This window comes from Bufo gargarizans, chromosome 2 (assembly GCF_014858855.1).
Source record: "Bufo gargarizans isolate SCDJY-AF-19 chromosome 2, ASM1485885v1, whole genome shotgun sequence".
Classification (NCBI taxonomy): Eukaryota; Metazoa; Chordata; class Amphibia; order Anura; family Bufonidae; genus Bufo; species Bufo gargarizans.
The window spans coordinates 300,707,070-300,723,278 of NC_058081.1; positions in this window are offsets into that span (position 1 = coordinate 300,707,070).

A 16,209-nucleotide genomic window follows, 5' to 3' on the forward strand; every position below is an offset into this window, starting at 1 on the left:
AGCTGTGTGTTGTCGCTTTCCTCGTCTGTGACTTCACTGTATCCTGGGGGTCCCTCCCCGGTTCACAGTCTTACAGGGGCTATCTGCAGTGTTCAGATCGGCAAGTAGGACAGGGGTGAAGAGTGGGTGGAAGATTATATGGAGGATGATGAAGTCCTAGACCTCACATGGTATCTAGGTCATGCCAGTGACGCGTGCAGTTTGGAGGAAAAGGAGGGGGTCATGCAGTGCCAGCCACACAGCAAAAGAGGGAGCAGGGTGCAAAAGCAGAGCAGTTGGCCCCCAGCCAGTATGTCTGCTACTGCCCAACGTGCCAAGAGACATAACACACCGAAGCAGGCAAAAAGGAGTTCCCTGGAGTGGCAGTTCTTCAGGCAGTGTGCTGACGACAGGATATGCGTGGTTTGCACACTGTGCAGTCAGAGCCTGAATCAAGGCATAAATGTCCTCAACCTGAACACCACCTGCATGATCCGGCATCTAACCACAAAGCACAAGCTGCAGTGAAGTAGACACCTCAAGAACCATGAAAGATCAGAGGCGACTCCTGCTCCCTCTTATGCTGCGGTCTTGGCCTCTTCCTCCCCCTCTGGAGCGACAGGGGCACCTGCCACCAAGCAAAAAGACAATGTGGCAGCCACACCCCCACCGTCACCATCACCCAGCATGTCCACACTGTCCCATTGAAGTGTTTAGCTGTCCATCCCACAAACACTGGAGAAAAAGAGGAGTTACTTCCCTACCCAAACGCAAGCCCTGGCCCTGAATGCCAGCATTTTAAAACTGCTAGCCTTTAAAATGCTGCCATTCCGTCTGGTGAAATTGGACAGTTTGAAAAAAAGTAATGATGGCATCTGTCCCACGGTACATGGTTCCCAGCTGCCACTACTTTTCAAGATGGGCTATCCCTGCCTTGCACGAAAAAGGTGGTAAAATCTCACAGCAGCTCTGTGGCTAGCTGGTTGATGCATATCCATTGCATGGCGCACGTGCTGAACTTGTTTGTGCAGAGGTTCCTTAAGAATTACCCAGATATGTCAGAGCTGCTGCAGAAAGTCAGGGACGTGTGTGCACACTTTCGGCATTCTCACCCTGCTGTTGCTCACCTTTCTGTGCTGCAGCATAACTTCGGCCTTTCCACTCAACGCTTCATATACCGCGTACCCACAAGGTGGAACTCCACCTTGCACATATTTGGGAGACTGTGTGAGCAACAACTAGCGATAGTGGAGTTTCAGCTGCAGCATGAACAGATGAGTTGCTCTGCGGAACAGCAACATTTCACCACCAACGAGTGGGCCTCCATGCGGGACTTGTGTGCCGTGTTGTGCTGCTTCAAGTATGCCACCAACAGGGCCAGTGGTGATGACACCGTCAACAGCCTTACTATCCCAATTCTATGTCTCCTTGAAAAAATGCTGGAGGTGATGATGGCTGAGAATGTGGCACAGGAGGAAGAGGAGAAGGAAGAGGCATAATTCCAATTGTTATCGGGTCAGTGGTCCACAGGTGGCTCTAAAGGTGGGTTCTTGCACCAACAGCAGCCAGGTACCCAACTGTCCAGCCAGGGCACAGTTTTGGAAGATGATGATGAGAAGGAGGATGCCTGTTCACAGCAGGGTGCCACCCAAATCAGCTCATGGGCATTACTGGAGTGTGGCTGGGGGATACAGAGAACACAGACGATATACCTCCCACCGAGGACAGCTTGTTGCCTCTGGGCAGCCTGGCGCACATGAGCGACTACATGCTGCAGTGCCTGCACAACGACAGCCAAGTTGCCCACATTCTAACCAGTGCTGCTTACTAGGTGGCCACATTGCTGGATCCCTGCTACAAAGACAATATGTCGCCCTTACTTCCTTATGCCACTGGAGCGTGATCAAAAGATGTGCGAGTACAAGCGAACACTGGTAGAGGCACTACTGATGACATTCTCACCTGACAGCGGGGGCTGAGTGGAAGAATGAAGCGGAGGCGGTAGAGGAGAAAGTCGCCATCGCAACAGGGGCACCGTCAGCACCTCAGAATGGAGAGTTAGTATGGCCGAAATAGGGAAAAGCTTTGTCTGCACACCACAATATACAGCACCACCATATGATATGGACCTTAGCAGGAGGCAGCGTTTCAGCAACATGGTGGAACAGTACGTGTCCACACGTCTGCATTTAATGACTGATGGGTTTAACTTCTGAGTCTCCAAATTGGGCTCATGGCCTGAGCTTTCCCTTTACTCCTTGGAGGTGCTGGCCTGCCCTGTGGCAAGTGTATTGTCCGAACGTGTGTTTAGCATGGCGTGGGGGGGGGGGGGTGATCATGGACAGTCGCATCTGCATGTCGCCAACGTGGACAAGCTCACATTCATTAAAATGAACAAGGCATGGATCCCACAAGACTTGTCCATGCCTTGGTCAGAATAGAGAGGTATACCAGAGGCACCTAGCCATTGTTGTCCTCCAGCGCAGCTTGTGCATTCTCTTTGCTATTTCCCAATGTTTTGGGGCCTCCACACACCAAACCCCCCCAAAAAAATTAAAGGTTGGTGACCTCCTCCGTCTCTTCCACCTGCTCCACCTCTTCCATCTGCATCGTCTGCTTCCTCTTTAATCCAGGACATACAAGCACCAAACGGTCATGCCATGACCCTTAGGAACCTAACACAGAATTTACGGACACATGGAAGCAAAACAAACAGAAAGAGTGTTGGCTTCCTCCCCCACCTCCGCCACCTCTTTTACCTACACCGCCATGTACACAGCCTCCTCAACTTCCTACTGCTTCTAGACCTCCACCTCTTGGTTTAAGATTGTAATTTTTTATTTAATTTTTATTTATTTATTCTTTTGTCATTTTAAGTAACTTCCCTATCCAATTGTTTGCAGGGCAATAGTACTGGTTTTACACACACTTTGGAGCCTTTTGCAGCTCTTTAGCTTTTATTCTTTTTTTAGAGCCATTTTAGTGCCCCAAAGTTCGGGTTCCCATTGAGGGGTTCGTTGTTCAGGGTAAAGTTCGGGTCAAGTTCAGAACCCGAATCAAACTTTGAAACAAAGTTCGGCCGGACCACTCGAACGGACTTCCAGCAGTCCGCTCATCCCTAGTTCCGATCTTCAGTTGGCGAGGAGAGGAATCAATTTCTTGATGAAAGACGCAGAGCAGTTCCTCCCCAAAGTGACTCAGTTCACCCAGGCTGACCAAGTGCAGAACAGCGTGACACCACTGTGCTCTGTATAGGTGATATGCTGGAGGACCACTTTGAATGCCTACTGTGAAGGCTGAGGACAAGGTGGAAGATGAAGAGGCAGAGGAGGATATTAGGGCCGCAATCACAGCATAAGAAAGCAGAGTCGCCATTGCCATCACCTTGCCAAGTTGCTGGTGTGCCTCGGCAGGAACCACATTTACCCAGTGGGCCATAAATGACCATAGTTATAGCTCCACACGTCGGCGCTGTACCAGACACTGACAGGCTTAAGGACTGGCCCATCCTGCTGTACATACGTATGCTGGGCTGGTACAGCTTTTTTAGAGAATTGGTGACTGTTTGGGACTCCTCACCTTGTGTCCCCACAACCCATCAGTTCTCTGAAATGGGCAGAGTCGAGCACATGGAAAGTGAGTACTCTAGTACCAGCAACTTGGCCAGGAGCACGATCAGCTTCTGCGCCGTTGGAAGAGTGCACACATACTGTTGTTTGTTTGCAATCGCCTCGGTGATCGATTGCTGGTGAAATGCGTGACAAGGAGTAGGAGGAACAGGAGGAGCATCAGGACCAGTAAATGATGGAAAAACACATCTCCCTTCTGCTAAGGTTGCAGAGCTTTTACTGATGGAGAAGGGGTGCAGGCCGCTCGGAGATGCGTCTGGGAAGTCTATACCACTACATTAATGCCACAGTTTTTCCAGGCCACTTTATGGTAACGCTCCATGTGTTGATGCAGGGCAGTGGTGCAAACATTGGCACCCTAGCCAGAGGCGTACATAGGAATCACTGGGCCCCATAGCAAAAATCTGAATTGGGCCCCTTAACCCCGCCCACTACCCACCATGGCCCCTCCCACTTCCTGACTTTGCTCCTCCCATGCCACACCCCCATTAAATAAATTTATACATGACCTACAGAAACTGTTAGGGGTTTCCTGGGGGTGACCTGTCACATGGGATATCTGCTGCAGCCTGCAGGTCTCCTTATTTGGGGTGCCATGTTAGGCTACTTTCACACTTGCGTTCGGGTCTCCGCTTGTGAGTTCTGTTTGAAGGCTCTCACAAGCGGCACCGAACGGATCCGTCCAGCCCTAATGCATTCTGAGTGGATGCGGATCCGCTCAGAATGCATCAGTATGGCTCCGTCTGTCCTCCGCTCAGCAGGCGGACACTTGAACGCTGCTTGCAGCGTTCGGGTGTCCACCTGGCCGTGCGGAGGCAAACGGATCCGTCCAGACTTACAATGTAAGTCAATGGGGACGGATCCGTTTGAAGTTGACACAGTGTGGCTCAATTTTCAAACGGATCCGTCCCCCATTGACTTTCAATGTAAAGTCAAAACGGATCCGTTTGCACTATCATGAACAAAAAAAAAAATGTTTTTTTTTTTTTTTGTTCATGTTAATGCAAACGGATCCGTTCTGAACGGATCTAAGCGTTTGCATTATAGGTGCGGATCCGTCTGTGCAGACACCAGACGGATCCGCTCTGAACGCAAGTGTGAAAGTAGCCTTAAAGGGAATCTGTCACTAGCAATTTACCCCCAATTTTTTTTTCATGAATCCATGTTTAACAGAGTACCTGTTTTCCATCTGTCTTGTTCTTTTGATTGTGAGTCTTGTCATGTCTTCAAAAAATCGATTCTTATGATATGTAAATGAAGCTGTAAGGAGCCCAGAGGGGCGTTATTCTTTCTCCACGGTGCCCAGGAACGCCCCTCTGAAGTGCCGTGCCCGGCTAAGTTTGAAAACTAATAACGCCTCCAAGTTCATCTTGGCGTTCCTGGGCACAGTGGAGAAAGAATAACGCCCCTCTGGGCTCCTTACAGCGTCATTTACATATCATAACAATCGATTTTTTGAAGAAATGACAAGACTCACAATCCAAAGAACAAGACAGATGGAAAAAAGGTACTCATGGATCCATGTATAATAAAGTACCTTTTTTCCATCTGTGTTCTTCTTTTCCATGTCAGTCTTGTCCTTTCTTCTAAAAATCGATTCTTGCTGTAAGCCGGACTGGAGCCCAGAGGGGCGTTTTTCTTTCTCCACGGTGCCCCTCTGATTAGTGCCGTGCCCGCCTAAATATGAAAACTACTAACGCCTCCATCATTTAGCTGAATCGCCTCCCAGAGGCGCGGCTAAGTCCTAGACACCCGCCCCCCTCCTCAGCGCTGCACTCTGAAACACCCGATCCTCCTCTCGTCGGCGTCCCAAATCCCGCGCAGGCGCAGTGCCGGCGATTGCCTGCGCCTGCGCTCTGATAATACGGCTGAGGGCAACAGCTTCAACATCGTCACTGGGCTCGGCGCATGCCCAGTGACGATGTTGAAGCTGTTGCCCTCAGCCGTATTATCAGAGCGCAGGCGCAGGCAATCGCCGGCACTGCGCCTGCGCGGGATTTGGGACGCCGACGAGAGGAGGATCGGGTGTTTCAGAGCGCAGCGCTGAGGAGGGGGGCGGGTGTCTAGGACTTAGCCGCGCCTCTGGGAGGCGATTCAGCTAAACATGGGGGGGGGCCCTGGGGAGAAAAGCAGCCGCATAGCCGGCTGCTGGTCATCAGTGGGCGGGGCCTTATCTGCGCTACGGGCCCCCCAGTGCCGCGGGCCCCATAGCAGTGGCGTGGTCTGCCTCTATGGGCGGTACGCCACTGACCCTAGCAGAGTTTCATCATCTTCCCACAGATCCTACATATGGCCACGCTGACGTCCTCAAGTGACTTGGTGAAGAATTCCCATACCGTCAAGTATGGCATTTTACCCCCACCTCTCCTTGCTGACTGGCAGCTGATGCCTCTATGAAGTCTTGCATGGCCATTTGTTTACGAACAGGTAGGATCCTGAGTAGCAGATGGTCTACCCCGGTCACATTTGGCTCCAGATCTCACACTGCTGCAAACCTGCTGGCTCCCTTGCACCCTGATGGCTCAGCTGTAAGCTGCCACCCTCACCCCCTGAAGATTATGATGAAGCCCCTTCTTCTCCCGGGTCCCACGTGCAATTGGCTACATCATCATCCACTACTGTCTGCTCGTCCACTACTGTCTGCTTATGTCACCATCACCAGTCCCATGGCCGCATCCCTGACCACTCACCTAATCCCACGAGACTGTCATTGACGCCACTTGCACACCTACAGGAGGAAGCAGCGGACCTCTCCTCCAAATCAGGGCTGGCCAGTAGCTGCTGACTGTCTTCAATCATTTTTTCCTTGCTGAAAAGCAGAGAAGAGCTGGTAGCATACATTAGTTGCCTGACAGAAGGAGCAGCAAAGGAAAGAGGCAGGTTCAGAACAGGTGAGGGAACAGATCTTGTTCCTGAGCCATGCCAACTAAGTGTGGTGTCAGAGAAACCCACAAACTCCTGGCTGTGGATGTCTGATGTCCATTTAGATGATGATGAAGACCGAGTCAACTATTCCAGGATGGTGGGATTGGTCGTCAAAACACCACCGCTGGATGACATTGGCAGCTGTGGCCTGCTGCTGCTACCACACCTCCACCCCCAGTCTTCTGCTACTACTTCTCCCAGCTCCAGCAACATTTGTGCCACTGCTCATTCCTTTGTAGGGCCCTGGCAACTGTCTGTTGCACATATTGTACAGTAACACTAGCTGTACATGTAAAATAAGTTATTCAATGTCATTGTAGACACTCCACTAACATCAGAATAAGACAGATAATTCAGCCCAATTTGAGAATCAATTGCTTTCCTATTAAACAAGGTGGACACACCAATAACAGTAAAATTAGACAGTTTATTCACCCCAATTTGAGAATAAAGGCCTAATACAATTGCTTATCTATTAAACAAGGTGGACACCCCAATAGTAGTAATTAGAGATGAGAGAATTTTTCAAAAATTCAATTCGCCGGTTCGCTGAATTGTTTGGGAAAAATTCTGTTTGATCCAAATATATTTGTGGTGAAATACATTTAAAAAATAGATATTTACTGGCTGCTAAGAGCCTTTATAGTGGTGTAGAACACTGTGCCTTGCAGTAACACGCATAGGGAGTCTGCTTTGGTAGTGAATTAATACTGTGAGTCCGTATGACATGCAGATGACAGGCGTCGCTCTTAGAATCACTGCACACTTCAGGTCTTACAGCTGCTACACAGACAGGAACAGTTGTAAGTCTTATTTTTCCTTCCTTCTGACAGATCAGAAAAAGGTTTAAATAAAAGATGTTGTCAACTAAGCCAAAACGGCAAAATAGGGGCCCAGTCATGAAATGGGGAGGGTGGAAACAGCATGAGAAGTCCACAGAGTAGCCCTATGACATAATGGTGAGGTGGAAGCAGCATGAGAAGACCACAGAGTGTCCCAATGACAGAGTGTGGAGGAGGCGGCAGCATGAGGAGGCCACAGACTGGCACAGCGAGAGATTGCGGAGGTGGCAGCAGCATGAGAAGGCCACAGAGTAGCATGATTATGAGAGACTGTGGAGGTGGCAGCAGCATGAGGAGGCCACAGAGTGGTACAATGACAGATTGTAGAGGTGGCGGCAGCATGAGGAGGGTAAAAGGGTGGCACGACAACAGAGTGTGGAGGTGGCAGCAGCATCAGGAGGAGGACACAGGGTGGCACAAAGACAGTATGGAGGTGGCAGCAGCAACATCAGAACTCCACAGAGTGGCAAAATGATACAGTCTGGTGGTGATTGCATCATGAGGAGGCCAAAGAGTGGCACAATGACAGAGTCTGGAGGTGGCGGAATCATCAAGGGACCACAGCGAGGCACAATCACAGAATGTGGAGGTGGTAGCAGCATTATCAGGAGAACACAAACTGGCATAATGACAGAGTGTAGAGGTGGCAGCAGCATGAGGATGCCACAGAGTGGCACGACGAGAGATTGCGGAGGTGGCAGCAGCATGAGGAGGCCACAGAGTGGCACAATGGCCGAGTGTGGAGGTGGCGGAAGCAGCATCATCAGGAGGCCACAGAGTGGCACAATCACAGATTCTGGAGGTGGCGGCAGCATAAGGAGGAGGCCACATGGTGGCACATTGACAGTGTGGATGTGGCAGCAGCAACATCAGGACTCCACAGAGTGACAAAATGATACAGTTTGGTGGTGGTTGCAGCATGAGGAGGCCACAGAGTGGCAAAATGATGAGACATTATCAGGAGTCCAAAGAGTGGCTCAATGACAGATTCTGGAGGTGGTGGCATCATCAAGAGACCACAGGGAGGCACAATCACAGAATGTGGAGGTGACAGCAGCATTATCAGGAGACCACAGACTGGCATAATGACAGAGTGTGGAGGTGGTGGCAGCATGAGGAGGCCACAGAGTGGCACAATGAGAGATTGCGGAGGTGGCAGCAGCACGAGGAGGCCACAGAGTGGCACAATGAGAGATTGCGGAGGTGGCAGCAGCACGAGGAGGCCACAGAGTGGCACAATGGCAAAGTGTGAAGGTGGCGGAAGCAGCATCATCAGGAGGCCACAGAGTGGCACAATGACAGATTCCGGAGGTGGAGGCAGCATGAGGAGGCCAAAAAGTGGCACAACGACAGAGTGTGGAGGTGGCAGCAGCATCAGGAGGGGGTCACAGAGTGGCACAGTGACAGTGTGGAGGTGGCAGCAGCAACATCAGGACTCCAGAGAGTGGAAAAATGATACAATCTGGTGGTGGTTGCAGCATGAGGAGGCCACAGAGTGGCACGATGACAAGAGATTGCGGAGGTGGCAGCAGCATGAGGAAGCCACAAAGTGGCACAACGACAAGAGATTATGGAGGTGACAGCAGCAACATCAGGAGTCCAAAGAGTAGCACAATGACAGAGTCTTGAGGTGGTGGCATCATCAGGAGACCACAGGGAGGCACAATCACAGAATGTGGAGGTGGCAGCAGCATCATCAGGAGACCACAGACTGGCATAATGACAGAGTCTAGAGGAGGTGGCAGCATCAGGAGGAGGCCACAGGGTGGCACAGTGGAGGTGGCAGCAGCATGAAGAGGCCACAAAGTGGCACGACAACAGAGTGTGGAGGTGGCAGCAGCAGCATCAGGAGGAGACCACAGAGTGTCATGAAGACAGCGTGTGCAGGTGGGTGGCAATAACAGTACCCGCTGACGATGTTGGGTGCAAAAAGGAGTACTTGGCATCAGGCGGATGGCAGCATCAGAATAGTAGCTACGGCAGGTAGCCAGAAGAAACCGGTCTCCTTTTTTCAAGGTTTGGGTGAGGCAGCATGGATGATCTAATCTGATGCACCAGGCATTGGTGGGTAGAAATCCTGGCTGACCCACGCCTGATTAATCTTGACAAAGGTAAGTCTCTCCACATTTTGGGTGGACAGGTGAGCTTCTTGGGGTATTTATGGCCCGACGCACTAAACACCCGCTCTGATGCCACAGTACTGGCCGGGCAGGACAGCTTTTCCAGGGCAAACTCTGACAGTTGGGGCCACAAAACCAGTTTTGCTCCCCTGCAGATCTTCATTGTGTAGTGGCAGGGTGCTGTCCAAGAAAGCCACCACCTGCTGGTTCAGATCCTGCTCCAGGTCTAGCTGCTGCTGCTGATGAGTACTCTCTTCACTATGCAGGTGAAGAAAGCTGCTTATCAGCGACTCTAGACTCAGGCTGCTGCTGATAGAGCTGGAATTGCTCCTGCTACCCCACCCCTCCCCAGCAGCCCTGGCAGTGGAACATGAGCGCATGAGGGCCCCCCGGTCGGACCTGCAAGAGGATGGACAATGGCGCAGATAGGCAGCGGCCAATTGACTACATAGGATGTATATAGTAGTTCATTTTGTCCTCCCTCTCAGCGGGTGTAAAAAAGGCCCCCATTTTGGACCGGTAGCGAGGGTCCAACAAAGTGGAGAGCCAGAAGTCATCCCTCTGCTGAATGATGACCATTCGGCTGTCACTATGCAAGCAAGTAAGCATGCATCAGGCCATTTGTGCCAATGATCGGAGGGACTCCCTGCCTCCATCTCCACTGCATACTGCCACAGTGTGTCTGGTCCTCTGCCTCATCTTCCTCTTCGCCCTGTAGCTCCTCTGGCTGCTCCTCCTCTCCTGTCACCTGTGTAGAAAAACCACCCGTTTTGCTACACATTGCTTATGCTCCAATGTCCTCCTCCTCTTCCAGTTCAGCCCCCGCAGGGCTCATGTGGCCGTGAGATCTAAGCACCACATCTCCAGTCTCCTGACCAGCCATATTTACCAGTATCTGTTCCAGGACATGAAGCAGTGGAATGACATCATTCATCCCGTAGTTCTGGCGACTGACAAATAGCGTGGCATCCTCAAAGGGCCTGAGCAGACTGCAGGTGTCACGCATGAGCTGCCACTGGCTGACATCAAAGTTTCACAGGGGAGTACTCCTGTCCACTTGGATCATTAAGAAATAGTTTATGGCATTTCTCTGTTCATATAGTCGGTCAAACATATGGAGGGTGGAATTCCAACTGGTGGAAATCAGCTTATGATAAGGATGCCGTTCTGCCGCTTCAGCTCAAGGATGGTGTGCTTTTTGGTGTGTGAGTGGCTGAAGTGGATGAAAAGTTTGCTGGCCATTTTTAGGATGTTTTGCAGATGGGTGGAAGACATCAGGAACCGTTTGACAACCAGATTGAACACGTGTGCCATGCAGGGCACATGGCTCAGCCCTCCTCAATGCAGCACTGACACTGTGTTCTTCCCTTTGTCTGTTGTCACGGAGAAAGCCAGGATTCAATTTCTTGACGAAGGACACGGAGCAGTTCCTCCCTTGCGTGACTCTGTTTGCCCCAGGGAAATAGGTGCAGAAAAGAGTGACACCGACGTGCCCTGCACATATGGTATGCGGTGGGGCCTCTGTGCATTGTCCCTGCAGTGGAGGCTGAAGACACGGTGGAGAATGAGCAGGAAGAGGCAGACATTGTCGCAGGACCAACGGCATGGCAACGTGGAGGCGGAAGCTACCAAGTTGCTGGTGTGGCTGTGCAGGAACCACAATCACCCAGTGGGCCGTAAAGGACATGTATTGTTGCTGTCCGTAGTTACAGCGCCACACTTCGGCGCTGCCGACACCAACAGGCTCAAGGACTGGCCCACCTTCTGTTCTACATATGTGTAGAGAGATAGCAATGCCTTTTTGGCAAGGAAATGACGACTTGGGACTTTCCACCCCGGCTCAGCCCAAGCCATCAGTTCTCTGAAAGGTGCAGAGTCCACCACTTGGAAAGGGAGGGACTGCAGCACCAGCGACTTGGGCAGGAGCACATTCAGCTTCTGTGCCGTGTGATGCATGCAAGCCAAGCATACTGTTGTCTCTTGGCAATCGTTTTGGTGATTGATTGCTGACAAAATGACTGACGAGGAGGAGGAGCAAGAGCATCAGGGCCAGCAGATGATGGGAAGGACAGAAAGCTACCTTCGCCTGAGGTAGTGGAGACTTGACTGCCTGAAACTAGGTATGTGCCACTGGGAGATGCAGCGGTTGCTGCTGCAGGCTGGACCACCACATCGGAGCCATGGATGTCCCTGGCCATGATTCACCTTCTACCCACATATTCTACATATTACCTTGTTCACCTCCTCTGGCGGCTTATCAAAAAACGACCACACCGCCGGGTAGGTGATTTTACCACCAACACTCCGCACTCACTGACTGCTATCACCGCTGCCTCCGTGAATCCGTGCACCACTACTTCCCGGGCACGTTTCACTCCTGACCTCCCACTGCTGCCTCCCTGATGACTCACGGCCAAGCTAGAGACTTGCTGGCTCAAGAGCAAGATGCCACTCTCTTTTCCTGATTATGATGAAGCCCCTTTGTCATCCGCCTCATTTTTGATCAAACGTGTGTCAAGCCCATCTGCCAGGCGTCAAGGTGGCTTCCGTAGATGGGTACCTAACACTAATATACCGCCTCTTTTGAACTTACCTAAGCCTACATATTTCAGGGCAGTGTAGGAACCAGCTACATTTATTTTCTGCTCAGAAGCCCCAGGCAGATGGGAGTTGCTCAGTCTAAAAGAGGTGCTACCCTAAATATGCACTACAAGAAAATTTAGGCTAGCACATTCATATTTATAGTCACAGGTGCATATCCATCAAGCAAACATGGTTGATAAAAAAATGGCTGCACAACATTTCACATACAAACAATAGAGCGAAGCAATGGGGATTATTCTAAATTAAAGTGGTATTATACCTACTGTAAATGGAAAAATAAAAGCTCTTTGCGCAGATACACAGATATACACAGCCATGAATCAGTGGGTTATTCTGACATGCTAAGTTGGCATTGCCCAGGAACTGCCTATGTGCTCTCACCTATACTGAACCTGCCTCTTTCTATTGCTACTCCTTCTGCTAGCCAAGTATTGATAGCCACGAGTGTTGAGCGCGAATATTCGAATAGCAAATTTTTCTTGCGAATATCGGCACTTCCATAATTCGCGAATATTTAGAATATATATTAGATATATATCTGTTAAAAATAATATTCATATTACGAATATAGCGCTACATATTCGACAATTCTACAAAGCCAGCCCAAAAGGAAAGTGGCTTAACGCCCTTACGCGATTAGATTAATGCTTATTTAATATAGTTTATCTTATGCGAAAAATGCACATGTGCACACAAATATTTCATTGAAGATTTTTCGCAATAGAATAGCATTGTACGAATATAACAAAGTCTCAAATTAGTGAATATATCATGAATATTTAGCAAAATATTTGTGAAATATTGCAAATTTGAATATGGCACCTGCCGCTCATCACTAATAGCCACCAGCTCTGCTCAGCTTTTCAGCGAGGATGAGCTTTGTGAGGACAGTCAACACTTACAGGACAGCACAGTCTTAGAGGAGAGGTCGATGGCTAACTCTTCTAGGTGTGCAACTACCGATGATGACAGTTGGGTGGAAGCACATGTTGCGAGAGTTCAGGGACATGCACAAGTGACAGGTGAGGGTGACAAAAGTGGCAAGCAAACATATGTAGATGATGATGTAGCCCATGGCACGTGGGAGCTGGGTGATAAGGGGGCATCATCATAATTAGGGGTGGCAGCATGCCAATGAGACAGCAGAGTAGAAGTAGTGGGAGATCTGGAGCCAAACACAGGAGGGGTACACCGTCTGCTTCTCGGGTGACTACCTGTGAGGAACAGACTAGCAATACACGGTTAACAAAATCAACGTCCAGCAGGCATTTTTCACAAAGCCACAAAGTCACTGGGGGATGATAGCGTTGCGGTATGCAGGATGTGTGGGCATTAAGTGCGGCCAGGTTGGCATGACGGTCCTGCGTCAACACATGAAGTATCACTATACAGTGTTGTGGGAAAAATGTGTCACTCAATTAGGGTCCATTCACACATCCGTGTGTGTTCTTTGCGTATCCATGGATCTGCGGATCCACAAAACACAGACAGCGGCAATGTGCGTTCCGCATTTTGCGGACTGCACATTACCGGCACTAATAGAATATGCCTATTCTTGTCCGCAATTGCGGACAAGAATAGGACATGTTCTATTTTTTTCGGGAACAGAATTGTGGACCCGGAAGTGCGGGTTTGCATTTCCGTATCCCGGCAGCACATCGTGCTGCCCCATAGAAGTAAGTGGGTCCGCAATTCCGTTCTTTCTGACTCTCTTCTCCCACTCTCTACCATCTGTTCCCTCCAAGACCCAGATGCTGCTACCACCCTATATAAAACACCACTATAAGTACAGCTCTAGACACTGTTGCCCCCCTCACACACAACAAAACCTGAAAAATTAACAGACAACCCTGGCACACCGACCTGACCAAAAAACTCAGACAAGCTTCCAGAGCAGCGATGGAAGAAATTCCATTCTAAAGATAATTTCACCGCATACAAGCAATCCCTCCTCATATTCACATCCTCACTCGCTGATGCAAAACAGGCCTACTTCTCACCTCTTATATCTTCCCTGGCCCACAGCCCTAAACAACTTTTAAGCACTTTTAACTCTCTTCTCCGTCCCCCAGCACCCCCACCCTCTCCTCTCTTCTTAGCTGAGTACTTTGCCAAAGAAAAGATAGTCAACATCAGAGAAAGCTTCACTACACAGTCCCCTCAGACCCTCTACACAACTGCTCGGTCCTCTTCTCCCAAAACCCACTTCTCCACCATTACAGAAGGAAAACTCTCCACTCTACTCTCCAGGTCACATCTGACCACCTGTGCACTTGACCCAATCCCATCCCACCTCATCCCTAACCTCACCACAGTGTTTATTCCAGCCATCTCTTCAACCTATCACTAACCTCTGGTGTCTTCCCCTCTGCTTTTAAATATGCTACCATTACACCCATCCTTAAAAAGTCTTCACTTGACCCAACTTCTTTGTCCAGTTATCGCCCCATATCACTTTTTCCGTATGCCTCAAAGCTACTTGAACAACATGCCCATTCTGAACTGTCCTCTCACCTCTCCTCCTGCTCCCTCTTTGACCGCCTACAATCTGGCTTCCGACCCCACCACTGGACTGAGACTGCCCTTACCAAAGTCACCAATGACCTACTGACAGCCAAAACCAAGAAACAATACTCTGTCCTCTTTCTCCTTGACCTGTCCTCTGCCTTCAACACTGTTGACCACTCCCTTCTGTTGCAAACTCTCTCATCACTCTTGGCATCACTGACCTGGCCCTCTCCTGGATCACATCATACCTCACAGACCGAACGTTTAGCATTCTCCTACTCCCGCACCACCTCCTCGTCTCATTCCCTCTCTGTTGGTGTCCCGCAAGGCTCTGTCTTAGGACCCCTGCTCTTCTCTATCTACACTTTTGGCCTGGGACAGCTCATAGAGTCCTATGGCTTTCAGTATCACTCCTACGCTGACGACACACAAATCTACCTCTCTGGTCTTGAAATCACCACCTTACTATCAAGAATCCCACAATGGCTATCTTCTATATTATCCTTCTTTGCCTTTCGCTTTCTCAAACTTAACATGGATAAAACAGAATTCATAATCTTTTCCCCATCTTGCTCAACCCCCCAACAGATCTATCTATCACGATCAATGGCTGCACACTCTCCCCGGTCAACCAAGTCCGCTGCCTTTGAGTGACCTTGGATTCTGCCCTCTCCTTCAGACTGCACATCCAAGCCCTTTCCACCACCTACCACCTCCAACTCAAAAACATCTCCTGCATCCGTTCTTTCCTTAACTTTGAATCTGCGAAACTGCTTGTACATGCCCTCATCATCTCCTGCCTAGACTACTGCAACACTCTCCTCTGTGGCCTTCCATCTAGCACTCTCACAACCCTCCAATCTATCCTCAACTCTGCTGCCCGACTAATCCACCTCTCACCCTATTACTCCTCTGCCTCTCCCCTCTGCCAATCCCTTCACTGGCTCCCCATTGCCCAGCGAATTCACTTCGAAGTACTAACAAATACATACAAGGCCGTCCATAACCTGTCCCCTCCCTACATCTCTGAGCTACTTTCCCGATATACCCCACACGCACTCTATGATCCTCACAAGACCTCCTTCTCTCCTCTCCTCTTATCGTCTCTTCCCACAATCGACTCCAAGATTTCTCCCGTGCATCCCCCATACTCTGGAACTTGCTACTCCAACATATCAGACTCTCACCTACAGTGGAATCCTTCAAAGGAAACCTGAAAACCCTCCTCTTCAGACAAGCCTACAACCAGTGACCCTGCTGCCTCTATACCACGATGACCAACTTCACCCGCACCTACTGTGTCCTTCTCCCATACCATGTAGATCGTAAGCCCTCATGGCAGGGCCCTCTCTTCTTCTGTACCAGTTTGTAACCCGTCTTGCTTATGATTAGTGCAATTGTCTGTATTTTGTATGTATACCTCTTCTCATATGTACAGCGCTATTGAATGAATGGCGCTTTATTAATAATAATAATAATAATAATAATAATAATTTTATGGTTTATCTGCTGAAGCGACAAGAGAAGAGCAGGAGGAGCATGGGAAGCTGGAGTAAGATGACTAAGACGATGCAGATGACCTCTTCAGACCGTGGCGGTATG